A 27,573-nucleotide genomic window follows, 5' to 3' on the forward strand; every position below is an offset into this window, starting at 1 on the left:
AATACTGGCTGCTTGGTTAATCAGTTAACTGAGTGATTCCATAGTGCAGCAAAGGAGGATAAAAAGTCTGAATCAGGGTTCCAGTTGGAGATTTCTGCCAGAGATGGGAAAACATAACTGCAGTGCTTTTGACTCAGTGGACTGCAAAGAACTATTGAACAAACACTCGGGTGAACACAACATAAGCTTTTGGAGCTCTGAGTTACTTATCACAGTATTTCTATGTAGATTCACCTGTTCAGATTAATTGGGTTTATTTGTTTATATTGCTGTTGAACTGTGCAGATAAGGTACGTGGAGTAAAAAGTAGCACAAGAAATAAACATAATTCCTTTTTTTAATACCTTAATACCTTTTAGTAGGGAGGCTGACCCTATGCAACCCTTGCTGAAAATCTTCAGTGACTGAATTCTGGATTTCCTTTTTCTGTAGGAGTTGCTTAAGCACTTGGAGAAGTAAATAGTGAAGTAAATTTTAGCCTTCTCAAAGGTAATATGTTAAATCAATATTTTATTTCTTGGGTTGTAGGTTAAATAACATGTTGGACAGAAGATGGTGATTTAATGTATGAGGACCTATTAAAGGCCCAGTCTTGATAGCAGAGTTTGGCTACATCTACATTGCATCCCTCTTGTGCAAGAGCCTATGCAAATGAAGCACAGATTAGCATATCACAGTGCTTAATTTGCATAATTAATAGGGGACTTTTTGCGCAAGAGGGATGAAAAAAGGAGGAAGAACTACTCTTGCGGAAGAGGGATGCAATGTAGATGTAGCCCTTGTAATGGAGTGCAATATTTCAGCACAAAGGCAAATGACTTAGAAGGAAAAGACTCTCTGTCCAGTACCACTCTCTTTGCTAATACAACACCCTCAGTGCAATTTCACACTGCAGCCACCTTTTTCCTAGTGGATTTTCCACTGCTGGCCCTGATTAAATAAGCTCTGTCTCATTGTACTTATTCAGTTTGGATTTTTCTTTAGGGTTGTCTACTGTGGTGTGAGGAAAACAAACTTTTTTATATTTTTATGTCATTGAAGCTGTTTTTGCTGGGAGTTTGATTCTCAGCAGTCACGCTTCTCATTTTAAAATAAAAATGCTTCTTTGATTATGCCATGCACGGCCACCATTCATTGCTTTGAACTTGAAGAATTAATATTACAGAATTCAAAAGCTCTAATCAAAGGTGCCTATATCAGAGGAATTGCTTTCAGGCAGTACTAGCCTGTTGAATGTTTAAATATGAACCTTTGCCTCAATAGTCTTGACTTGATTAGGCAAGCTTTATGCACCGAATTCTACTCTTAATTTCACAAGTGCAGTTCCATCTAAATAGAGCCATGGGTGAGAGCAAATTAGTCTTTCTTACAAATAAGATGATACTGATTAAGAATGTGGTCATGTACCACTCAGAGAAGGGACAGTCCAAATCTGACTTACACTTGTCTCCTATTCTTGCTGTCTTTGATCTCGACATTTTTATTCTCTCTTCTCTGGCAGGGATTGGATTGCTGCTTTGAAAGCAGTTTGATTTCCCAATCTCATTCTCCAAACAGCCTGTTTAAAAAAATGTTTATTTTCTGAACTAAACTAAATGGTGAGAAAATAATGAAGCCAAAATCAATTCAAATTAACTGTGAGCATTGTGTTGCACAAAATGTTATTACATGCTTTACAAATATTCAAATACTAAATTTTTATCCACTAAATATTGAAAGTCTGCTAAATTCCTTGCAAAATCGTCTGCATATCCGTATTATTCATGGCTTTGCAGTGGTGTTGTCTTCCTGTTAGTACCAGGATATTAAAGAGACAAGGTGGGGCCAAGTAATGTCTTTCATTAGATCAACTTCTATTTATGGAAGAGGAAAATTTGCAAGTTTATGTAGCTCTTAAGCTTGCCTCTTTCCCTAACAGAAGATGGTCAGGTAAAAGATATTACCTCACCCACCTTGTAATACTGTTTACCCATACTACTGTTGTCCTCAGATATTTTCCTCTGAATGTTTACTGTGCTTTCTTAAGAAAAAAAATCTAGACTTGCAGGATAATCACCATGACTGTCCATCTATTTTAGTATCAGCATTCTATTTGCTTTGTTTATTGCTCCATGTTTTCCTAGATGAATTACCATGCAAATTATACACTTGTTGCCATCCATTGCTGCTGGTTTGTATATTCATATTTTCCAAATAAATTCTGCTCTTCATCAATAGGTATTTTTACTGTTTCGGGTCCACAAAGAACTAACTGATCATGTGCTATCAACAATCTTTTATGAACATTTTTCTATCTAGTTTTCTTAGTGCACTGGGTGGCACTCCAGCAGCAATTTAAAGGACCCATGGCTCCAGCCACCATCCCTGCTGCAGTAGCAGTGGCGGATGGACCTGGGCCCCTTTGGATTGCCAAGCCCCAAGAAAACTGCCCATTTTTCCTACCCCCTCTCCCCGCCCCATTGGTGCTAATGTTTCTGTATTTTTTTTTTTTTTTTTGCCAAAGGCCCTTCCCCCAAGGAATGTGATGTGAGGGATTACTGGAAGGGCCTAGAATCAGGCAGAAGCAGGAGTTCTCCCTCCTGCACTTAGAGTGCAGAGTGACCTGTCAGCCTGTTCCCCTCTGCCTCCCTGCCCTCTCCCAGCCTACAGCATCTCTACAGCAGTGGGAAGCAGAGCGCCTTGGAGCATCTGCTTCCTACTGGAACATTGAAACTGAGCACAGCAGGCTGGGAAAGGGCAGTTGGGTGGGGAAAAGCAGGTTGCTAAGTCATTCCGGCTCTTGCAACCATGGGGGGGGGGGGGGTGACCCCTGTTGCCACCTCAGGCCAGGACCCCAGGCCAGGATACCAGGTAAGCCCCCAGACTTCCTTGTGTTCCTCCTATAGGAAGGTTGAGGTGGTCACCATGGGGGCCTCAAAAGCACAAGGGCACAAGTAGTTACTCTGAACTGTCCTATGGATGGAATGGCTCTGAAACAGGGTTCTGTCATAGTTACCTCATGCATTTGAAGATGCTATCGTGCTTTATAAGTCTGCTCTTCCTTAAGTATTTTATATTTCACCCTCTTGACAAATTCTTTTTTCAGTGGCAATGTACTTAATCCCTAGCAATACTCATTCCTCAGAAATCAACTGAAAACAGATAATCCATTCAAAATTGCCTTTCATTGTGGTCCATCTCTAAAGTAAAAAAAATGTTCTGGCTTTATTTTACTAAATTTCTTTTCGTGTACTTAGGTTGGTTCCTGCCAGATATCTGTTTAAAAATAGTTGAGGCAAACCTGAAATTATACAGAGGATTGCTTAAGATAAAAAAATACAGAAGACTTTATATACGTGTCAGATTTGGTCTAACAGTAATATCTTGCAATGCAAGCTACAACAGTGCAATAAAAACACCTGTTCTCAGGTGACACTGTAAATAAAAAGCAAGAACCACTGGAAGGGACCTCGAGAGGTCATCGAGTCTAGTCCCCTGCCCTCATGGCAGGATCAAATACTGTCTAGAGCAGTGTTTCCCAATTTTATTTGGCTGAGGAACCCTTTTCAGCTTTTCAAAATTTCAAGGAACCCCTAGGTTTGTCAAGCAAAAAAAAGAAAGGGGGTGGGGTGGGGTGGGGCTTCATGAAATTCACATTCCTTCCCCAAGACATCCCCCATCTCCTTTCTGTGAGGCCTCATCCACTCTGTCCCCCTCCTCTCCATCACTTGCTATATCCAGCCCTTATACTTGTCTCAACCTAGTGAGAGTGAGGTGTGGGGTGGGGTGGGAATTTGGGGGTGGCATTTGGGGGTGAGAAGGGATGAGAAGTACAAGCTCTGGGAGAGAATTTAGATGCAGGAGAAGGGGCTGTTGACTCAAGGAGGGGGCTCTAGGCTGGGGAGTGTTGAGTTCAGGTGGAAGGTTGGGGTGCTGAGCAAGCCAGGGCTTGTGGATGTGAGGTGTGCGCCCGGGGCCAGCGCCCCCCCCCAAGCGCTGCGCGCCCAGAGTGCGGGCGGCCAATCTGCGGTGCTCTTGGGGTGCCTGCCTCTTCCCCTCCGCACAAGCACCTTCCTCTTCCAGCCCTTCCCCTTTCCCTCTGCACAAGCCCCTTATCTTCCCTTCCCTCACCTCCCCTCCCCCTCCCTTTCCCTCTCCCGTACCTTCTGCCTTCCACTTTGTGGGGCCGGAGTCTGTGCTCTGTCCCCGGACTCCAAACCCGCAACTCAGCCATGCGCTCATCGCAGCACCCAGCAAGTTTAAAATCCCAGGCTGTGTCGTTATGTCACGTCCGGGCGTCTCTCCACCTGCTGGTTTGAGCATGCTGCGCAGGGCAGCAGCAGCCAGCCAGGGGGAGCTCAGGGAAGGTCACGCATGGCAGGGATGGGCTCTCTCTCTCTCTTTTTCAGAGGGGGCAGGGGAGCGCCGGCTCCTCGCAGAACCCCTCGTTGTGCTCCACGGAACCCCAGTGTTCGCGGAGCACCAATTGGGAAACACTGGTCTAGACCATCCCTGACAGACATTTATCTAACCTACTCTTAAATATCTCCAGAGATGGAGATTTCACAACCTCCCTGGGCAATTTATTCCAGTGTTTGACTAACCTGACAGTTAGGAACTTTTTCCTAATGTCCAGCCTAAACCTCCCTTGCTGCAGTTTAAGCCCATTGCTTCTTGTTCTATCCACAGGCCAAGATGAACAAGCTGATTGGATCCTTAACTCAATTATTTTTTAACAGAAAGAAAATGCACATACTCTATTGAAATGATTGTATTTTTCCAAAAAATACAGTGTTATTTTTATGGTTAGCTTTATTTTTTTAACAACAGAAATTTCATCAAACATAGCTTTTCTTCATCCCTATAAACTCTTGTCATTCACTATGTTTTAACAAAAAAGGGCTATAGTCAATTTGTTTCCAATATTATTCTCTCATAGTTTTCAAACTTTAAGCATTGATTTAGTTGTGCCAAAACAAAGAACAATTCAGATTTCGCTGTTTTATTTATTTTCTGTAAGAGTTATTATAAAGCAATCCTATTCCAGGTTTGTCCTATTTTTCTGGATCATCTTAGTTCAGTCTCCCTCAACACGCACTCAGTTATGTCAATTCAGAGGACTGTACATGGTTTGGTGTTTGTTTCCTTTCTGTTTGCTTTATGAGAAACACATTCCATGCACATCCTGTTTTCCTGGCACAACCAAACCCTTACATTGATTTGAGTCATAAGAGGAAACTGCATACCAAATTTAGTGGTCCCAGTTTTTACTAGAGGAGTTCTTGACCAGACAAACTCTCTAAAATATATAGTAGAATACAGTTTTTGTACATATTCTACATTTGAAAGTTCAACTTTATTATGAAAGTACTATATTACTTGTAAAAGGGGAACTGAAAAATACTGTTTATTTATTTATTTTTGCAGAGCAAATATTTGTAATGAAAAATATAAAGCAATCACTGTACACTTTCTGTTCTGTTATAGATGAAAACAGTATATTTGAAAATGTAGGAAACATCCAAAATATTAAAATAAATGGTATTATCTTATTGTTCAATTAATCACAATTTTTAATCACGTGACAGCTCCCCTCCCACTCACTTCTTGAGGTTAAATCATTATTTAAAATGAATCTCACAGTGGAAGCAGCAGAAACTGTTCAAATGCCTAAAGGACAAATTTTCACTCCTAGAATATTGTGGTAAAGTAACAAACTTTCCTCTTTGGAGACCTGGCTCGAGATATACCATGAAAATCACTACTGAAAGCAGTTTGTTAGTTTTTTCCATTACAAATATTATTGTAAAATCTGTCTAACTTGAAAAGAGACTAGGAATTAGGTAGGTCAACGTAGTTGTGTATGGGGGAAGTGAAGTCAGGGACCCAGCTATATTGTGCTGGCCATTATTTTGAGTTCTGCTAACTTTCAGTAACACCATGTTTGTTTTTTGTTTTTTTAATTCAGGAAAAGAGCTGCTAATTTGAGATCTTACTCCACAACACCCTGGATCTTTAGTCTTTTAAAACATAATTAAAACTAATTTATCGCCATTTAATGTTGAATTCAGTCCTTTCCCTTCTGGTTTTCCTGTTGTCTTTCTTTACTGCATCCTAGTAACTGCTGCCTCCAGGGAAAAAGAAAGCCACTGACATAATAAGACTAATTAAATGTTGATCGCACTCTGAATGTTATCTTAAATGGATCCCAACTTTGCAAATATTTTGGACCCATTCAGATCGCGGATAAATTAACTGGTAGGCAAATGCCAAAACTCAGAGTCCATTGTGAGGAAGCTTATTTTCTGCATTGTCTGTTAGCAAATAAAATCTCTATCTCCACTTTCTTAGTGCAAACTGATTTCAGATTTCTCCCTCTCCATTTATTTATGAGCACTGGTTAATCTCAGTGGTATTGATGATCTGTTCTTTTATTCCAAATATCAAATCCTATATTTGAGAAAGCAAGGATCATCTTCCAATCTGTAAACCTCTTCTGGGTGCTCTTAATTTAAACACTTCTCCCCTCTCTGGTAGAGTGAATGAGACAACATTATTAACCATAACATTGCTGTGATAAAAAGTACTCAGGCTTATTTGATATTTGGTTCACAAAATAAAAAAGTATGTATTTCCTCTTCTATGGACAATGATAAGCTCTGACTCACATTGAATCCCCTCAAGCTCAGTTCTAATAAGAATTGTTGTTCTGAGCAAATCTTCTCCTAAGCACACCGATCCCAGTTCTGTTCATTTGCATGGTCAATACGTGAAGCAAGGTCATCTGGGAACTTGATGTTATTTCAAAGAATTAATTGCTGTTTAATGCTGCATCCAGTAGTCACGAAACCCTCAGATAATCCCTTTATATTACTAAATTATGTTCTCTTCTTTCCAATAAGGATATTAAGATACTGACTCAATGCTATTACTTGAGGCTTCATTTATTGTTCCTCACTACATTTTAGTCTCACCATACCATATGTAAATTTGTTTTCAATAGACGGGCTACTACATTTGTGATGTTTTCTAACTCCCATGTCTCTCCTTCTTTAGGATATTTGCTGAGTATTTAGGACTCAAACAAAGAAACTTTTGACTGTTCCATCACTATAGGCACACTGTGCCAGAGCTTTAAAGTACAATCTGCTCTGAAGAGGATTTCCTGCCTAGCAGGGTGAATTCCAGTGAATCTTCACAAAACACGACACAGATGATTTCGTTTTAAGATTCCAGAACTTTGCTTTAAACTCCTTGAGAACTGGCATATAGGCTGGAAGCTTAGCCTATACCATAGCATTTGTGAAAACCTAAGAGGAAAAAAAAATACATATGCCACCATTCAAGTCTCCTCACTCCATTGAAGACTGAGCACCATTGGCCTCACTTTGTCCACATCACCCCACTTTGATATTAATGTAATACATTAACTTTAGTGGAGTCACTTGTGGCTTACTTTAATATAAAATTGTCAGTATCTATGTATACATATACAACTAAGAGTAAGCTAATTTTTTATTTATTGCAACAAGGCTAGATCCAGTTTTCAAGGGTTAGCCCCTGGTGGGTCACTGCTGTTGTATTTACCTGTATCTCCACGGGTACTGGTGATAGTATCTCCCATTGGCTGCAGATCACTGTGATATCCTGGTCTGTACCACTTCCCGCAGCACCCATTGGCTATGAAAGGTGATCCATGGCCAATGAGAGCTACAATTACCCGTACCTGCAAAGCAGTAGGTAAATATAGTGATAGCGACCTGTCAGGGGCTAGCTTTAGAGAACCACCACTATTTTATTGCACACTCCTGTATTACAATTATTACAATTACACTTAAGGGCTGTTAGGCAAGACTTGGAATTATGAGTCAGTTATGCCATGGTAATTGGAATTCAAATCTAGGTTTAAAAAAAACCACAAAGGAACATACAAACACTTAAAAACCTCAGAAGCTGTAACAAATACAAATCAATGAAATAACTTATATTCTATGAGATCATATTTTTAATTTAATTATTAGAGTGATGGACAAGGGTAATGCTGAGGATATTTGAGGTCAACAAGGCTTATTGGTAAGCAGTGAGAAATTAATAGTTCAAACTAAAAGGATTCTCAAAGGAGGCAGAGCAATTTTGTTAATGAGGAGAAGTTTGCGGTCTGTGAATATCAGGAGTTGACTAAGATGTGGGTTGAAAATCTCCATGGCATATGTTTGTAATTTACCTGGCACCAGCTGAAATTCCAAGCACAATCAACAACCTAACAAATATCACCAAAATCACTGAACTGAAGCTGGTTCTTTCAATCTGTCATTTTAGTTTTTCTTTTCTGGGCCTTTTAAAGCCTTGATCCTAAAAAGACAAGCATGTTTAAACTTTACTCGTATGCATATGCCCACTAACGTCAATAGGATAGTATTCTCATGCTTAGAATTAAACACGTGCTTAAATCTTGTTTAATTGGGACCCCATTTTCTATAGAGAGAAATACCTATGCCTCTCAGGTTCAAAGTACAGTTGGTCAAAACTCAGAATTTCCATTCCAATATTTTTAAAAAAATCCAAACAAGAACAAAGTCTATTTTTTGGAGTTTTCCATTAAAAAAAGTTGGTTTGACTTGACAAAAATTAAACATTTTTCTTTCAATTTTGACTTTATTTTATATAGATTATTGTAAATTGCTTAATATTTATCTTTATTTTTATATTTTAAAAGATTGAATTATATTCATTTTGTAACTGTTGACTGGGTCAGTAATTAATATAATGTAAAAGTTATATACAAATACACTTCAAATAGCCATTTCAAAACAAAATGTATAAACATTGCTATATTTACAACATATTTCTTAGCACTCAGAATGATAGCTCTCTCACAAGCATAGAAAAAAAATCCAGACAGATTTCTTTGCAGACTGATAGTGTTCAATGCCAATAGAGTCTTCAATACACCATAGTTATGTTCTGATTAAGGTGAATTCTTTGTTTTGATTTCCCCTTTCCCAAACAGCTTTAACACCTTCCAATGGACAGTTTCAATTTGATCGTGGTTATTTTCTAGTGGAAAACGTTCTGTTGGAAATGTTTTCACCAGCTCTAGTTCAAGGTAAAACATGAGTGCCTCAGGCCTTGCACTATCTTTGTGACTTTCCCATATTCTTTGATTATATATTATGTATTATCTAAAGCTTTAAGCACTTTTGAATGAGGTTTTTTGGTTTTTTGTTTTTTGCGGTACTGTCAATTCTTCTAACCTTAGCTTTCCAAAGCAAAAGGGCAAACGTGAGCCAAAAGCCTGAAAAGCCTGAAGCCACCCACTGACATTCCAAATGCAATCAGAGAGTTCCATTTGTCTTAGGAGTTCAGATTAAATGATTTAATACACAGTTTGCCGAGAAATATTTCCTCAGCCTTCTCAAAAATGTGCAGAATGATCCATTACATCTTTGTTTAGAAGTTTTTTCCATGCTTCCTAAAGAGATTACTTTCAAGAGACATTTGACAAGACATATTTTTAAACGTTTGACTTGCCTGCCCTTTAATTCCACAACCCCTACAAATTATATTTGTGCAGGCAACACCCACAGTTGCATTCTGGTCTAATGCTATTTTGATGGAATAGTTGTGTTTAATAGATATTGAAGCAAACAGCAGCAGATTTGTGTAGTTGTACAATTTGTTTATTCAAGTAGACAAAGGAAATGTTACATTAGAATATAAAAGTATTGGTACCATTTGGAAATGCTGTTTTATATTTATATAGACTACACTTACTGGTGGAAGCCACACTGATAAATATATAGGGGTCTGATGACCAATGTACAATTGGCACAAGCACCATTCTGTTTTGATAAGGACTGGATAATTTGCAGTACAGCACATAACTGGAAAAGAAACAAATAAAAATACTCGTTCTTATAGCACTTTTCATAAGAAAATCTCCAAGTGCTTTACAAAGATGGCTGGTATAATTGGCTGCATTTTATAGATGGGGAAACCGAGGCTCAGTTACTTGCCCAAGGACATCCTGCAGGCAAGAACTGAGAACAGAACCCAGATGACCTTAGTCTCAGTCCCATGCACCATTAGACAACACTTCTCTGAAAAGCAAGCAGAAAAGTACACACTTTTACTGCTTTGAAAAGAAGTTGCTTACACTCAGTGTATAAATGTGGCCTACCAGAAAACATATTCACTACAATATTTGTTGAAAGCTAGCTAACTGTAGCCTCCTTCAATTAAATTTTCACTAAGTACAACATTTGCCTACCTGTCTAATGAGGTAATTTAGTAAAAATCACTTAATATTCTATTGTTGTTGTAGCTTGTCAGTAATAGCTTTAATGGAACTCTCAATGATAGGTACTTAGCTCTATGTCTATAAACAGACAATGCCAAGAAACTGAAATACAGTACAGAAGAGCCTTTGGGCCTAATTCCAATTGTAGAAGAGTTCTGATGCAAACAAATTTCACTATGTATAGAGCTAACAGAGGTAAATCCCTTTGTGTGCAATTTTTTTAAATTAAAAATGATAAAAATCAGTAAGAGCAAAGTAGTGTAATTGTACATATCTTAAATCAAATTTGAGCTCCTTTGATAAGTGCCCTTTTCTGGGTGTTTGTTAGGTATCTAGAAGCAGTCATATGGTATTTTTCTAATGCTTGGATTTAAATGAGAGCCTGGATATGAACTTTTGATGTTATCTATCTCTAGTTTGGCTTTCTATTTGGGTACGTCTAAACTACGTTCTATTTTCGAAAGAGGATATGCAAATTCCGTGGGAATCTTCTTCCAATCTTACTTTCAAAAGCAGATCTTTCAAAAGTGAAAGTAGTCTGCACGTGTTTCTTTCTGGGAAAAAAACCCCTTTTTCCAAAAAGAATGTAAACCTCATTTTGAAAAAGGGTTTTTTTTCTCAAAAAACCACTCTTCCTTTAAAAATGATGTTTACTGATTTTTTTCAAAAAAGGGCTTTTTTTATAAAAAAACCCACATCCAGACTACTTTCATTTTCGAAAGATCCGCTTTCAAAAGTGAAATTGGAAGAAGATTCCCGTAGAATTTGCATATCCTCTTTCGAAAATAGAGCGAAGTGCAGACATAGACTTTCTTATCAATTTCCTTTAAATGGTTACATTTGGAGCCCTGCAAGTTTAAATATTTCAGCTAGCCCACTGTTTTTGTGTGGTTATTTACCTGATTTAATTTATCTGACTTTCAAAAGTGCAATCACAGTTACACAATACAAAAATAAAAGCAACAATTTGACTCTGGCAACTACCAAGATTTCTCTCTAGTATGTGTTAAATGCAAAATTTTCACTCATTTTGCTCGTGTTCAAATAACATCAGAAATTCTACCAGATTCTTTTCAGGCAGTCAAAAAGTATTTGGATAAGTATGATCAAGTTGATACCTAGACTTTCAGAAAGCTTTTGATAATCCTCCTCAAAGGCTCTTAAGAAGTGATGGGTAACCCACAGCCCAATGGACACATGTAGCTCATTAAGGTTCTATGTGTGGCCCATGAGACATTTTGTTTATTGTTGGCCATGTACAGGGTTGCCAGATAATGCTGTTTTCCACCTGTGTAGGTTTTTTTCCAACCAATATTACTAAAGTGGCATGCATATAAAGAAGGACACATGAATTGTACTCATTAAACACAATATTGAGTATGAGAGCCATGTCCTCAAATACTCACAAATTCTAGGCACGCAACCTTTGAACAAAGATTTGGAACAGTTTTCACAGAGAAGAGAGTAAACCTCAGGCAAGGAGTTCCACAGATTGACTATGAGCTGTGTGAAAAAGAACGTCCTTTTATTTGTTTTAAACTGCTGCACATTAGTTTCAGTTGGTGGTCCCTAATTCTTATATTATGGAAACAAGTAAATAACTTTTCCTTGTTCACTTTCTCCACACCACTCATGATTTTATATACCTTTGTCATATCCCCCCTTAGTCTCCTCTTTTCAAAGCTGAAAAGTCCCAGTCTCTTCATATGGGACCCATTCCAAACCCCTAATCATTTTAGTTGCCTTACTCTGAAACTTTTCTAATGCCAGTATATCTTTTTTGAGATCAGGAGACCACATCTGTACACGGTATTCTATATGTGGGCGTACCATGGATTTATATAAGGGCAATAAGATATTCTCTGTCTTATTCTCTATCCCTTTTTAAATGATTCCTAACATCCTGTTTGCTTTTTTGACTCCTGCTGCACACTGCGTGGATGTCTTCAAAGAACTCCAAGATCTCTTTCCTGATTAGTTGTAGCTAAATTAGCCCCTATCATATTATATGTATAGTTGGGGTTATTTTCCAATGTGCATTACTTTACATTTATCCACATTAAAATTAACTTGCCATTTTATTGCCCAGTCACTTAGTTATGTGAGATCTTTTTGAAGTTCTTCACAGTCTGCTTTGGTCTTATCTACCTGAGCAGTTTAGTATCGTCTACCTGTTCCAATGAATAACTCAACTTCAGAAATTTAATCACTGCCAAAATCAACAAACTCTATGCCATTCCATTGGCTTTATTGGAATTACACAATTTTTGAGCTTGGCAAACAATTGCTTTTTACAGAAATTCAGAAAAATACTGAAATAATCTACTTTATTTGAACATAATCTGATAATGGTGAAAAATTCTGCAAATAAAAAATAATCCATGACGGCATTTAAGAAAAGCTAAAATCACAAATGGGAGAAAGTAGTATGATCGCTTTATAATTTCTAGCTCAGTTGTTAAAGACTTATATGGAGGCCTGTGTTCAGTCCTTCATTCTGCCTAATCTGAAGAAGAGATCTCAATGTGGGTTCATGCTAGCTGATAGCTTGTTCTGGTTTATGGCTATCATGGAGGCTGTTTAACCAGTATAAAAAGTCATTGAAACAGGCTTTGAACATAGTCTCTGAAACCCTAGGTAACTGCTCTAATCATCAGATTATACAAATCACTCTTTTCCTGCCCTAATGAATATTCATTGACAATGCAGAGACATTTGGAATGACAGTATTTACTTCTGCAAATGTCTCAGAGGGGTAGGTGTGTAAGTCTGTAACATAAAAAACAATGTGTGGTCTTATAGCACCATAGGTACTATATATATATGGTATCATGAGATTTTGTGGGCACAAACCACTTCTTCTGCAAAATAGGAGATCCACCTTCACATTCCTTCTCAATACCAGGAAAAGGATAAAACTGAATCCAGGTCTCTCAAGGCCCTGATGGATGTCCTAACCATGATGGTTATAAGATCACTCCCACCTCATTTTGTGCATGGCAATTATATCATTGCCCACCTACAAAACCGTGATTAAAAGTATTTCAGGAGTTCATAGCAAATTCACAAATCATTTCAGGTAGACCAAAACTACCTTCTGGGGCAAAATAAATTATTAATGCAAAAAAGGTTCACTCAGCTCTTCCTAAATGTGTCTAAAAACTTCTGCTTTATAGCATTTTCCTTTATGACCTGATTTCAAGGTCACAAGCAGCTATTTGAAGGTTACATGATACCAAGAAAGTTAAGCATGTTTGCATATATAAAATATAGGACCATCTAGAGTTTCAGAAACTAGTTTTAAGACTCAAGGCGAATGAATAAAATAACTGTTTATCTACATTAGTCATTCATTAATCTTCTTGATATAGATTTGCACTCAGTCGTCTCATTGTGGATCAAATATTTCCTATTCATATCAGTTTAAAAGATGGTGACCATTGATATTATGTGATGTGGCTTAATGTGCCACAATTCAAAATGCTTCTGAAATTGCCTGTATTGTTTGCCATTCCTACAGCATGGCAGGTATAGCATTTTATTAGCCATTATGTAATTGATTATATTTGTACAGTAGACATCTTTGAGAAATTGTATTTATATAAAGATATTGGGTGGACTAATATATAGTACTATGTTTGAAAGGAAAATGGTTGGATTGTGAGCAAACATTGCACAGCTTATAAAAAAATAAAATTAATGGTGGAAATGACCTATTTGAACATCAGTCTACTTGTCAGTAGTCTAATCCCTGGCAATGAGCAGTGCTTTGTACTGTCTTATTTTAAAGGAGCTTAAATGATAGACATAGGTATTTCCCTTAGGAGCTTGTTTCACAATCTGTAGGAATTTTCCTTGATATTCAGCCTACAATTTTTCATCCTCTCATTTCTAGTTTAAAAGATCCAGTCTTCTCTATCCTTATGTCATGGTATATACACTTATCTGTAGATTGTTATCTTGTTTCCTCAATTTTCATTTAGCAAATATAATTTGCTCCTCCCAGAGCACATCTTAGGCCTGAAGAAATCAAAGAGTATATGATTTGAGGATTTTTTTTTATAAAGTACCAGTGAAAACAATTCTATTCAGTGTGTTCCAGAGTGATTTAGAAGTTTATTCCCAGTTATAGTAATGACCCTCTGTAAAAGAACAAAAGAATTACTATGCTGGAAATGACAAATATCTGATGCAGCTTGTTGCCTTTCATAATGTCCCCTACCCATGCTGCTCCACCAAGGATGCCAGCCAAGACATTTTTTCTTCTTTGCTTTTCCCACAACCAGCTTTGTGCTGGTTTCCATGCTGCCTACTACACATCTATTTATGATACAACTGATAAAACTGACACTAGTTTTTTTCTCAGATGTAATAAAATTATACTATTGATATTATGGACTGCATACAAACAGAAGACACAAAGCAATCATTACTGTTTTTACTAATGCAAATCAGACATCTATCAGGGATGATTCTAGACAGTGCTGGGTCCTGCCGTGAGGGAAGGGGACTGGACTAGATGACCTCTTGAGGTCTCTTCCAGTTTTAGTATTCTATGATTATATAAGTGTAGATATTTAAAGAGTATGTCTACCCTGCAAATAAAAGCCGACAGGTTAACCCATGCCATCTGACAAGCCTTGGACTAAGAGACCATTTAATTGTGGTTTAGATTTCTGGGCTTGGGGTGGAACCTGAGAACATAGACCTTCCCACCTCTCAGGCTTCAGACAAAAGTCCAAACATTTACACCACAATTAAACAGACGCTTAGCTTGGGGGAGGGCGGAGAGAGAAGGATATTATTTTGTTCGTTTTTAACTAAAAATGGGAGATATACTCAAATACTATATTGTTCAGAGATATTTAAGTACCTAGATAGATTCTGAATTCAACTGTCCATTCCTAATGGTTGCTTTTTGTTTTACCAGTTATTAAGACAAATCTTCAATGACAAGTTTTCATGAATCCCTAAGATTTAGTAGAAACCTGAGCTGGATTTTGTACTTTTATTTTGACAAATGAATCTAGTGAAATGTTTCATATTCTGTAAAAAATGTACCATCACAGGTGGAAAATCAGAACAATTGCCATTTTCCTAAGATTACTATCTCAATTAATTCAATCAGTACATATCAATGTTCTTAAAAGGACTGTACTAAAATTAAACTGTTTTTAAAAAAATTAGGAGAAAGGGAGCTCAAATAAGTAACTAAAATATTTTTGTGTAAACAAACATGGAAATAAATCTCCCACCTATGGTGCTGAAATATAAATACAAATCACTATTTTTCAGGAAAGAAAAAAAGCTATTGAAACTAGAAGACTAGTTTCAAACTGTCTAGACAGGAAAAAAAATGCCAAAGACCATTAATAAAGGAAAGTTATATTTCCAAAATACTTTTAAAAATCTATTAGTAACAGGGTTGATTTAAGATATTGCATTACGTTCTAGGGTATGTGCTAAACACCAACAACAGAAATTTGGTCCTTTAATAACAAATTGTTTAGCTATCTTTAGTCATGGTCACAGAAGGTCAGAATCTGGGCTTTAATCTGTGTTGCTCATCCTGTGCATCATAACCATTGAAGACAATGTTTTTCCTTGACAGGAGGTCATCCACTTCTAGGAAGTGAACAGAGTATCGTTCCTTAATCCAAGAAAGTCAACACATGTACTTTCTTTACAGCTCTATATCCTTTCAAATTTATCCCTCACATACTTGGTCTTTTATTACATTTAAAATGTAAGTCAAAGCACAAGCAATGAGGTCTCATATTTCAAATGAAAAATTCAATACACAACTTTTTTCTGGCATTTAGAATGGGTAATGTAATAAAAATCTCTTTTACATTAAATACAATTTCAGACTTGCTGAAACCAACATTTTTGGAAGCAAATTATTTCTTTGTATATGCTATCTCCTATTATGGGAAAACAGTGCTTTCTCTAAATTTGTTAAGAATTTTCAGAAAATAGTATAAGGTAATAATTAATTGCAATTATATAGCACCTTTCATACAATGATTTCAAAGCCGTTCACAAAATTCATGCTAGATAACATAATAGTCTATTAGTCTAATTTGGAGAACAATCTTAGCCAAGATACTGTTTTGAAGACTTTTTGATCTTTCCATGCTCCTAAATTTTATAGAACATGGTTATGATCTTATTTATGTTACAAAATACAGCTGTGTTTCAGCAGTCAAGAATGACCATGTTTGATCAAATACCCTAACTCATTTGCAACTTTCCATGAGTAAATTTGGTACTTACCCCTCAGAGATGAAGTAAGAGACTGAAACAAATCCAGTCTCTCACATTTGTTTTATATGTATGCAACTCAATTGACTTCAGGAGCATCATTTCAGGTAAGGAGTTGAGGAGGAAATAACATTGTCAGTATAAGGATATAACAACATTCTAATACATCCTGCAAAGCCAGGGAAGGAAGTGGAAGACAGGATGAGTGTCAGTCATCTACAGATGGTTGCCTTCCTCCATTTAGTGCAGAGATCATGGATGTTGGAGGCATCCCCCCAAACATCCCCCCCCGCCGATCTCCACACTGGATCAGGCAGGTGCCCGCCTTTTCCGGCCCCTGGTAGGTTCCTGGGAGCTGGCAGACTGCTCCTGGGGAGCGGTGGAGGGTTGGTTGGCAGTGGCTATCTGGCTCATGCTGGGACCACTGGGTCAGGTGCAGCGACTGCTTGCTCTGGGCTGGTAGACTTGCAGGTGGCACAGGTACTGTGGCCAGAGTCTACCCCTTTAAGGGCTCTAGGGAGAGGGGGAGAGAGAAGAGTTTTCTTGGTTGTGCCCAGAGTGGCCACCAGGGCACCCTAGGAAGGCTGGAGGCCTCCTATTTTGAAATAAGCATCTACACAACGCTTATTTTGAAATAGCAATTTCAAAATTGGCACTATTCCTCATGGAATGACGTTTACCAATTTCAAAATAAGCCCTCCGCTATTTGATTTAATTTCGAAATAGAGGTTTGGCTGTGTAGACGCTGGTAAAGTTATTTTGAAATAACAGCTGTTATTTTGAAATAACTTTGCTGTGTAGACATACCCTATGAGAATTCAGAGGTGGCAAACCAAGGTCTAGATGGGCAACTGCCTCTCCTTGACCCATGGAAAATGATGCACCAAATGATTTCAGGTGAACTACAACCAACTTACACAGTGTGAAATGGAGAACAGGACCAGATATTCCAGTATTAGAATTCTCCATTTATCTTAATGATGGTAACTTTGCATCTGGCACTGATACTGCGCTTGTCTACATGTGTTAAGGAACACTAATTAATGCTCCCAAAAGAATCTGCATGGGTCAATAAATGAGCAACATGTTGATATGCGTTAGAACACACATCCGTCTGTTAGATTATATAGACACATCCAAAGGATTGGCTAATGACTATTCCCTCATAATCAATTGGTGTAGATGTATTTTAAATATCAGCTACCACACATAACTCTTATTGCATTAATGGAGAATATTTGTACATAATCATTTACTTTGTGCTTGCCTTTTGCAATGAGTTGCTAATCATTGACTTTTACAAATCTGGGCCTTCATGCCAGTGAAGAATCCAGTGTCACAACTGAACACATCAATTCAGTTATTACAAGTTATTGTCTGCTACTTCCACAAGTTAAACTGGTCTGCATATTATGCTTCAGGAAATGCTTTCTAAATGTGACACAGTAGAGTTGAGTGGAACTGAAAAAAAATTGTGAGACTTCACAAAGAAACAAATCATCCCCTCTATTTTCCTATTAGAATATCTAAATTTAATTTCCAATGGCCCTCCCTAGTTCTAGATTCCTGTATATCTGTTAAAATATATAAGAAACAGAACAAAAAAAAAACCAATTTCTGCATGTGTGTATATCGGTTAAGTTGCTCATGTGAACAGGTGCAAATGAAGACATTCTCAAATGTCCATGGAAGTTATACAATGAGAAGACTGTGCAAAGGAACATCCCTAACACAGGACAGCATGGAATAATGGTTGATATTGCACTCATACCCCCTTCCTATCAGGGTATGTCTACACTATCCCACTAGTTCGAACTAGCAGGGTAATGTAGGCATACCGCACTTGCAAATGAACCCCGGGATTTGAATTTCCCGGGCTTCATTTGCATAAGCGGGGAGCCGCCATTTTTAAAACCCCGCTGGTTCGAACCCCGTGCAGCGCGGCTACACGGGGCTCGAACTAAGTAGTTCGGACTAGGATTCCTATTCCGAACTACCGGTACACCTCGTACCGATAATCTAAGCTTAGTCAGTCAGAATTAGACGTAGTGTACATGGATTGTGTGCAGTACCAGTGGGTAAAATAGATTGAAAAAGCAGGAGAACGTTTCTGGCACTGACCTCTTCATTCATGCACAGGAAGAGGAAGAAGCGCCAGTCTGGTTTAAGCAGAAAAAGTGGGAAATGAGCCCTCTTCCACCTTCCCTCATGCTTACACTATTCTCCATGCTAGCCAGGGTTTAAAGTAAGTTTAACTGGTTTGTAGTGTCTTCTAATTTTAGCCCTTTTATCTGATTGTTTTACCCACTTTTTTTAAACACATTTGAAACAGGGAGGCTGGTTTTAAAATCCAACTCCCACACCCTCCAATTTACTGAAATTCAAGTGAGATAGACAATAGAGTTTTTGAAATGTAATTTTCCCTATTGCAGCTGTACCTTGTTTGCCATGAACTGCCTGTCTTTTAAAAACAAAGCTTCTCCATTCCCTATATCCTCACTGGCTCTGCACTTTTGAGGATAACTAGGGGTATGTCTACACTACCCCGCTAGTTCGAACTAGCGGGGTAATGTATGCATACCGCACTTGCTAATGAAGCCCGGGATTTGAATTTCCCGGGCTTCATTAGCATAAGCGGGGAGCCGCCATTTTTAAATCCCCGCTGCTTCGAACCCCGTGTAGCGCGGCTACACGGGGCTCGAACCAGGTAGTTCGGACTAGGGTCCTATTCCGAACTACCGGTACTCCTCGTGAAACGAGGTGTACCGGTAGTTCGGAATAGGCACCCTAGTCCGAACTACCTAGTTCGAGCCCCGTGTAGCCGCGCTACACGGGGTTCGAAGCAGCGGGGATTTAAAAATGGCGGCTCCCCGCTTATGCTAATGAAGCCCGGGAAATTCAAATCCCGGGCTTCATTAGCAAGTGCGGTATGCATACATTACCCTCCTAGTTCGAACTAGGAGGGTAGTGTAGACATACCCTAGGTTTATTCCTTCCAGCTGCTTCACTCTAGAGACATCATGTCTACTTAAGGCCCCAGGTACACAGTGTATTCTAGTTTATTTCTCATGTATGAAAAACACAAGAAACCGTATCATCAGAATACAGGTCACATGAGTTTAGTTACCCTGAAGACAGATATTCAAGCAGTAAAATACTTCTAATTTACAAATCCAGATTCTATGCTTTGTAGACTGGTCTGCATGGGGATTATGCAAAACCACATAGTCCCAGAGGAACTCCCAGAGGTATTAACCGTTAGCTTTAGCACTGTTGGCTAATCTGGAGTGGATGCCCAAAGGTAATTTATTTCTGATTCCTTCAGGGTGATTTTCACTTCCCAAAGGTACTACAAAAGATCAGGAACATGTCGAGGGAGGGGAGTCCGTTACAACACCCAAAGGGTTGGTATCTAAGCAACCTATAACTAACATTGCTTATAATGGTTTTTTTGATTCACAATGCAATTTTATTTTAAATAGTTTTTTGTACTGCCCTTGTCACCATAGTTCTTGTCACATTCTAAACTAGTTGAAATTTCCTAATGCCTGTCTTTCAATGGGATTTAAGGTCAACAGTTATTTCAGCACTTATGAAAATAGTATTCCTTGCATAACTGAGCAGAGCAATGTCTAAATATCTTTAAAAAACTAGGCCTTTCTGTCATTGAAGGAAGAATCCAGGAGCACAAATGAACTTGCCTATTCAGTTATTACAAATCATTAATGACATCATTTCAGGGGCTTTGTAGTATTTAACTGCTTGACTTCACAAGTACGTATGTGTAAGTTGGACACAAACCTACTATACATTGTGTGTGCATTTCCTGGAATGCCGTAAAAAGCAGGCACATATACCTCTTCTCTAATACATTTTTAAAATCTAATACTAGTCACACAGTTAAGCAAGTCCCAGGCTTTTGTCTTCAGCAAAGAATGAGCAATATTTCTATAAAAATATGGAAGGGAATGGAGTATGTTTTCCTAGAGTTGTTAAATACAATCTTGTCTAAAAGAAAATCAAATAAGTAACAGAAGACCTTGATGCTGGTAGTGAAACACATTTTTACTAACAGTTCAACATTAACATCCTTAGTTGCCAGAGCCCTGGAACATTGAAACCATTGTTTCATTCTCCTCTCTCTCTCTCATAGGAAACAAGAAGATTGAGTCTTTTATTGTGATTTTAAACTTCTCAGGATCTCACCTGTGATTTTATCATTTTTACCCATAATGCCTAGGCTTCACCTCAGATCTTTAAATAAATTCTGTGGAGTTTATTTAAACAGTGTGGAGGTCTAGTGTGTTCTGTATTGTAGACAGACTCTCTAGGACCCTATTATCTGACACACTATTCACTTTTTCATAGCAGTGAAGACCATCTAGAAGTTTCTTGTCATCACTGAGTGTAAATCTTTTCAGAGGTAATTGGAGAGCCTCCTCAGCTGAACATCCCTACTTTTGGAATTTGCTCTTCACAGTTCAGAGCAAAGTCTAGCCAGTCTCTAGGCATGATGAAAAATGTATTTATTCTGTTTGGGTATCACTAATTTGTTTCTTAGCATACAATTAATGCAGTTTAACTTGGTAAATATTCATTTGATTATGGCCAATAATCCTATACAAATCAATAAAATAAATCACTCCACATATATGTTCACAAAGGTACCACAGGAGAATTAAGTAATACAGAAATGGAGTTTGACATCCTGCAGCTACTTCAGTGACATCTGAAAATCTTTGTTAGAAAAGAGAAGTATAAAGAAATTGGTAGAGATAAGAGAGGGGAAAATATCCAATTCTTATCAAGTCAATTGAATATGACCCCTAAAAGGTACTGTGGGATTATGCACAATGTCTCTTAAAGAGGGCTGCCCAAGTATGGTCTGCTTCATTGGCCAAATAAACCCTGGAATGAAAAGACAGTCAGTTAGCCTGCCCACAATCTGCATAGTATTATGCCATACATATCTCAGCATAACCCTTGGATCAATGCTGGTGAGGAAGAGAACATAAAGGACTCCTCGCCAATGAAGCACTCTGTGGTAGTTTTGCAGAATACCAATTATAGGTGAATTTTACCTGGGTTGATTAAGAGGCTTTCAAGGCCCATGTGTATAATTTCAGTACTGAACGGGGGTGGGGTGAAGAGATTAGTCTGTGTACAGTACAAATAGAAGATGTAACAGCGAAGGGAAAATCTCACCCAAGATAAACACTAGGGAGAGTGGCTCCCAACGTTTTTGAGCATACCAACCCCATTTCACTCTATCAAAATGTCATGGACCCTCCCCAAAATGATCCATTTTTGCTAGCCCAACTAAATCCATTCAGCTACTCTAATAGCTTTGAATGGTTAGAGCCGGGTGACTTATTAAAAAAAATGATAAAATGGTAAATTGTCACTTTTTACCAGATCCATTTATAAGCTGACTCCAGACTACAGTTGCAGCTTGTCAGCTTCAGTATGGGCTGTGGGATGTGCATACTGCAGGGTATGGAGCTTCTTAGGTCCCACTGTTTGCTGTCTGACCACAATATTTCCTTAGCACCTGTCTCCTCCATCCCCTGCCCATCAACAGAGCAAGGGGGCTCTCATGGCCAAAAGGAACTGTGGAACTGCCAGCTCCTCAAGGGTGAAATTGAAGGAAGGGAGCAAGGGCAGAACTTTGGAGTATGGGGGAGAAGGCAGCAGCTGTGTGCACCGGGACTATGGCTTGCTTTTGATCCCATTCTCTGGAAGATAAGGGAGCATGGGGAAAGTGCTTTCTTGCCATGCATGCCTCTCATGTCTGTCTGATATGTGAGAGACATGCACGGATGCAAGCACTTTCTCCTTGTTCCCTTAGCATCCAGAGAACAGGATAAAAAGCAAGCCGTGTTGTAGTGTACACAGCTGCTGCCTCACCCTCCACTCCCGCTCTTCGGGACTGCTGGGGGGGGGGGTGTACTAGCTGTGCCCCCCCCCCAGCAGACCAGGGAGACACGGGCGGGGGACCGAGACGCACCGCAGTCCCGCCGCCCGGGTCCTCCGCGGCTTTGCTCCACTTTTCTCCCCGTCTCCCTGGTCTGTTGGTCTCCAGCAGATCAGGGAGACCGGGAACAAAGCCACGGAACACGCCGACAGTGGGACAGCTGCGGCGCGTCTGGGCTGTCCGCTGCCCGCGTGCTCCGTGGCTTTGCTCCCGGTGTCCCTGGTCTGCTGGAGATGGTCCCCGGTCCCCTGGTCTGCTGGAGGCGGAGGGGTCACGCGCCTCTGAGGCTTTGCTCTGGCGCGGGACCCCCCGCCGCTGCGGCTTTGCTCCCGGTGCCTCTGGTCTGCTGGGGACCGTCTCCAGCAGACCAGGGACACCGGGAGCAAAGCCACAGCGGTGGCGGAGTCCCGCGCCTTCCCGGTTTTGCCAGAGCAAAGCCTCAGAGGCACGGAGCTTGACAAAGCCCTGGCTGAGTTGATTTAAGTGGGATTGGTCCTGCCTTGGGCAGGGGGCTAGACTTGATGGCCTACTGAGGTCTCTTCTAGCGCTCTGGTTCTATGATTCTATGATATAGACATGCTAAGTGACAGCCATTAAGGACATTTCAGAATGTCCATTGATAAGGATAATGATGTAAATGAGTTTGTTTTTTCCTCTAAACCAACCAGTGGGAACGACTTGGAGTCTTCACAAGGACATGTGCTTAGATTACCTGATACTGGGACCGATTTTGGATGTTAAAGTTTTTCTCACTTTCCCGGGAAATGTATAAACATAAAGGATTTCCTGCCTTGGGCAAAATCTATATAAAGGTGTGAAGCCAAAAAATAGTGGCAGCTGCCAGACACCAAGTCCTCCCTTACTTATCACCCAAGATGACTGCTAGAAACATCTATAACTGTATAGGAGGGAAGGATCAAGCCCAGCCTGGGAGGTTGTTCAGTCACTGAAAGAAGCTTATCAGAGTAGCTTAGGGTAAGATATTTCGTGTAACATCTTTTTAGTGTATTAAGCTTAGCTGACCTGTTTTGTTTTTCTCAGTGATTTACTTTGATCTGTCTGCTGTTACTTACAGTCACTTAAATCCTACTTTTTGTGCTTAATAAAAAACACTTTTTTATTAATAAACCCAATGTAAGTAATGGTGACTGGGTGGGAAACAGCAGTTGTGCTTCTCTCTCTTTCCGTAAGAAAGAGGGCACACAATATGAACTTGCTCTGTTTAAAACTTTATACCGAGTAAAACAGATTTATCTGGGGTTCTTGTGCCATTGAGGATGTGCACCCGGGTGCTGTGGATTTTTTTAACCGAATCTCCCCAGAGCCGCACTGATATTTGCGCTTTTAGTACATAGCTGTGGGCTGTGACCCCATCTCTGTGCCAGTGCTGAAGGAGGCTAGAGGGCCTGACTCAGCAGGACAGAGGGTTGAGAGGTTCCCATGAAGGCAGGAAGATGGGCTCCATGGAGTTTCAGCATATCAAGTGACAGTGACAGGTTAGTTTCTCCTTTTATTTCTGGAAAATTTCAGAAGGTCTCAGTTTTGTCCTGAAGCTAAATGAATGAACTGAATATACCACTAAACTGAGTCCGATGAGCTCAATCTTCAACCACTAAATGTGCTTCTGTACCAGTAGTGCCCCCCAATCCTAGTTAAAAATTACAGTAATTATAAAACATGTACCTCTTAAAAATGTTTGTCTGTGCATATCCAGACAAACCCTTAGCTATATAAGCTTTCATTGCCACCAACTTGCATGACTCACATCAACCGCCCACCTGTTCTTAATGTTGCTCCCCCAAATGTTATAAAATACATGCAGAAAAGTACTAAAAGATTAGAAAATCCAATTTTCAATTCAGGGTATTCACTTTAAGGACATAATGTGCAACGTATGTGGTGAGTAGGACTGTGCTGAATCTGTGCACGGGTGAATTTCATCCTGACAGAGTCTGGGGAAATTACTTCTAAGGGCTTCTGTTGGAGGACACCCTATTGCTGACCCTTAAACACTGATTTTCAGGCAATCACAGATGTTGTAAGAGAATAGTACTCTCTAGAATTATTGGATCAATTTCCCAGTGAAGAGTCTATAACATGAATAAGTCATAGACAGCCCTGACATTGCACTTCAGTGCATTCATAGATGTAATCCACCTGCTTCTTATCTATTTATGCATCATTTATGTGTTATTTATTTCAGTCACTTTGGGGAGTTACAGCTTTATTGTTGCATTGTTATGCGTCCTCAGAGAAATGGGATGTGTTTTAATTTGTGTGAAAACCTATTAGTATATAGTTTTTATTTTGAGCTCCCTGCCTTTGTTAGTCACAGTAATGAATTACTTATTGAGGCAGAAAACTAAAGCAATCTGGATTTGTTTCATAATAAGTTGTATCAGATTGTGCCCAGAGGCCTAGGTAGAAAGTTTGTTCAATAATAAGGTCAGTTCATTAAACATTAGAGCATTTTGTTTTCCCCAAGTGCTCATATGTTGCTTTCATATGCAGTAGTAATGTTTTGCTTCTATATTGACATGTTTCTATAATACATGGAATGAAATATTTTATACACTAAAACTGAGCCACAAAACACATCCAACTCCCCTACAAATTAACTGTGAAGACACACACTTGTGAATTATTAAACTCCATTGAATTGAAGAGGTAAATGAAGGAGACAGGAAAAATAGAGAAAAATGGATCATATCAGTCTTGTGACAGGCTATCACTTAGTATACACTGTTCACAGATCTTACTCTGAAATCTTTATTCACTGATCTGATTTGAATAGTTTAAAAGCCTGACTGCAGACAGTTCACTGATTTTGAAACCAAGTTTCCATTAGGCATTTCATACCCTTTTATTATTCAAAGTTCATATGTTTTAAGCTAAGTTTGGAGCAAATTAAGAGATGATGCACATGAATGGTTAGCTGAGTGCCCCACTCATTTTCTTAAATGTATACCATAACATGAACCAGCTAATCCCCATGTCCAAGTGCATTAGGGAATGCTATGCCTGGTAAATGTGATCGGTAGCTCAGATATCCCCGAAGCCTAACAGAGTATGCTGAGATCCAGAGTTCTCTTCCCACCTCTTCTACTAACTAGCCTTAATTGTATACAATTTTCCAACCCTGGGTAGCCACACTCCATCACCATCAAATAAGTTGGTAAATATTGCCCCCACTTTACCAGTGAAGTGATTAAAGCATAGGGATGTTTGGCAAGTCACAGAAGACCACACTCAAAGTTTATGGCAGAACTAGGAGCAGTATCGATTCCTGCTGCAACAGAGCTGTATTTTATCCACTAGATCAAAGCAGCTCAGAAAAAATTATTTAAATCTATGTGTTCTACAAAATGAGCTACTGAGGCTTACTGGCCTAGGAGATATAGTACTGAAAAAATGCATTATGAAAGGGCAAAGTATTTGGCCCATTTCACAGACAGGAAAACACACCCAAAGAGTGCATTACTTGTCTCTGATTTGTTGCAACTTCATATGCAAGCCAGATGACTTCAGTTTGACTCGGGGTATGTCTACACTTGCACCCTCTTTGGAGAGAGGGATGCAAATGAAGACATTTGAAATTGCAAAATGAAGCCAGGATTTAAATATCCTGTACTTCATTTGCATAATCGCATTATGGCACTATTTTGAAATATCGCTATTTTGAAATAACAGACGCTGTTAAGATGCAGTTATTTCGAGAGAAAACTCTTCTCTCAAAATAACTGGTAAACATCATTGTATGAGCATATTTAAATCCCAGCTTCATTTGCAATTTTGAATGTCCTCATTTGCATCCCTCTCCAAAGAGGGTACAAGTATAAATATGCCCTCAGGGTGTAATATTTATTTTCTGTATCCTTACACAACTCACCTACCTTTTGCTATAGCTATATCATAGGATGTTCAGAAGACTAAGAATGATGTCTCAGATCTTTGAAAAAAAAAGACTATACAATTGATAATTTCATATTTTCTTTGATGCAATCATATTGATTTATAAAGGAATATACAAGATTGCTTTGTTTCTGGTTCCTCAGCACTATCACAACTCTGTTTTCTCTCTCTTATCCAAACCTCTGGATATTCTGTAGCTATGTCTAAATTGAAATGTAAGCCTGGGCTTAGACTCAATCTCAAATTTAATACCTGTTCTGCCTACACTCAAATCATGCTCACCTAAGCCAACACCCAGGACCCTATGAGGCTGCATGGGCTGAGAACAGGTCAAGCCTTTACCCAAGATCTGAACCGTATTGCTTTACAATACAGATGCACTATGATTAATTCAGGTCCTGGAAGTCCTCCAAAAATTGTCCCACATGCCATGGACGAACTTCCTTTGCCCCTATTCTTCAAGAATCTTGAATCTATTGAAAATGGAAGCAATAACCCATGGTGCTGCAGAAGCTCTGTGTGTCAGTGTGAACCCTTCTGACTACCAAGGTGCTAACATTCTATCGAAGAACCTTCTGTCTTTACAGTGAAGACTGAACAGAACAAGCCTTTTGCCAAATGTGCAACTCCATGGCCACAAAAGTACAGCCAGTTTTGGGAAAACTCTGGTAGAAAGTTAGCAAATCTGTGGACTTGCGTAAGAGGAACAGGACCATGCAGACTAACAAGTAGCAAAGAAGTCAGCAACTCTGCAAATTTATAGGATAAGTGACCAATGCAGGAAGCAGATTAAGCGTCACAAAAGTAAAGAACAGAAAATAAGGGAATAGAATAGTACCACCAGCAACTAGTCAAAATTGTGCCTCTTTCATAAGGAGTTTAACAAGATATTGGGCATTGTCCTCCACATGGAGTCAACCAGGTTGTATGATGACCTGGTCAGCTGGGATGAATCCCTGCTGGTGCAAAATCCCACACCGGGACTGAGGTCAGCTGTCAGCAGAAGGGACAATAAAGTTACTCTGTTGCTGAAACCGGTTCCAGAGCAGAGTTTGGAGCAGGAGCACAATCTGGTTCATATTCAGAGGAGGTGATACATCTCCTGAGGAACAACCTGTCTCACAGCCTGCAGCAGTTACAGAGG

The sequence above is a fragment of the Pelodiscus sinensis genome, chromosome 3 (genome assembly GCF_052426305.1).
Source record: "Pelodiscus sinensis isolate ZL-2025 chromosome 3, ASM5242630v1, whole genome shotgun sequence".
In the NCBI taxonomy this organism is placed as follows: Eukaryota; Metazoa; Chordata; order Testudines; family Trionychidae; genus Pelodiscus; species Pelodiscus sinensis.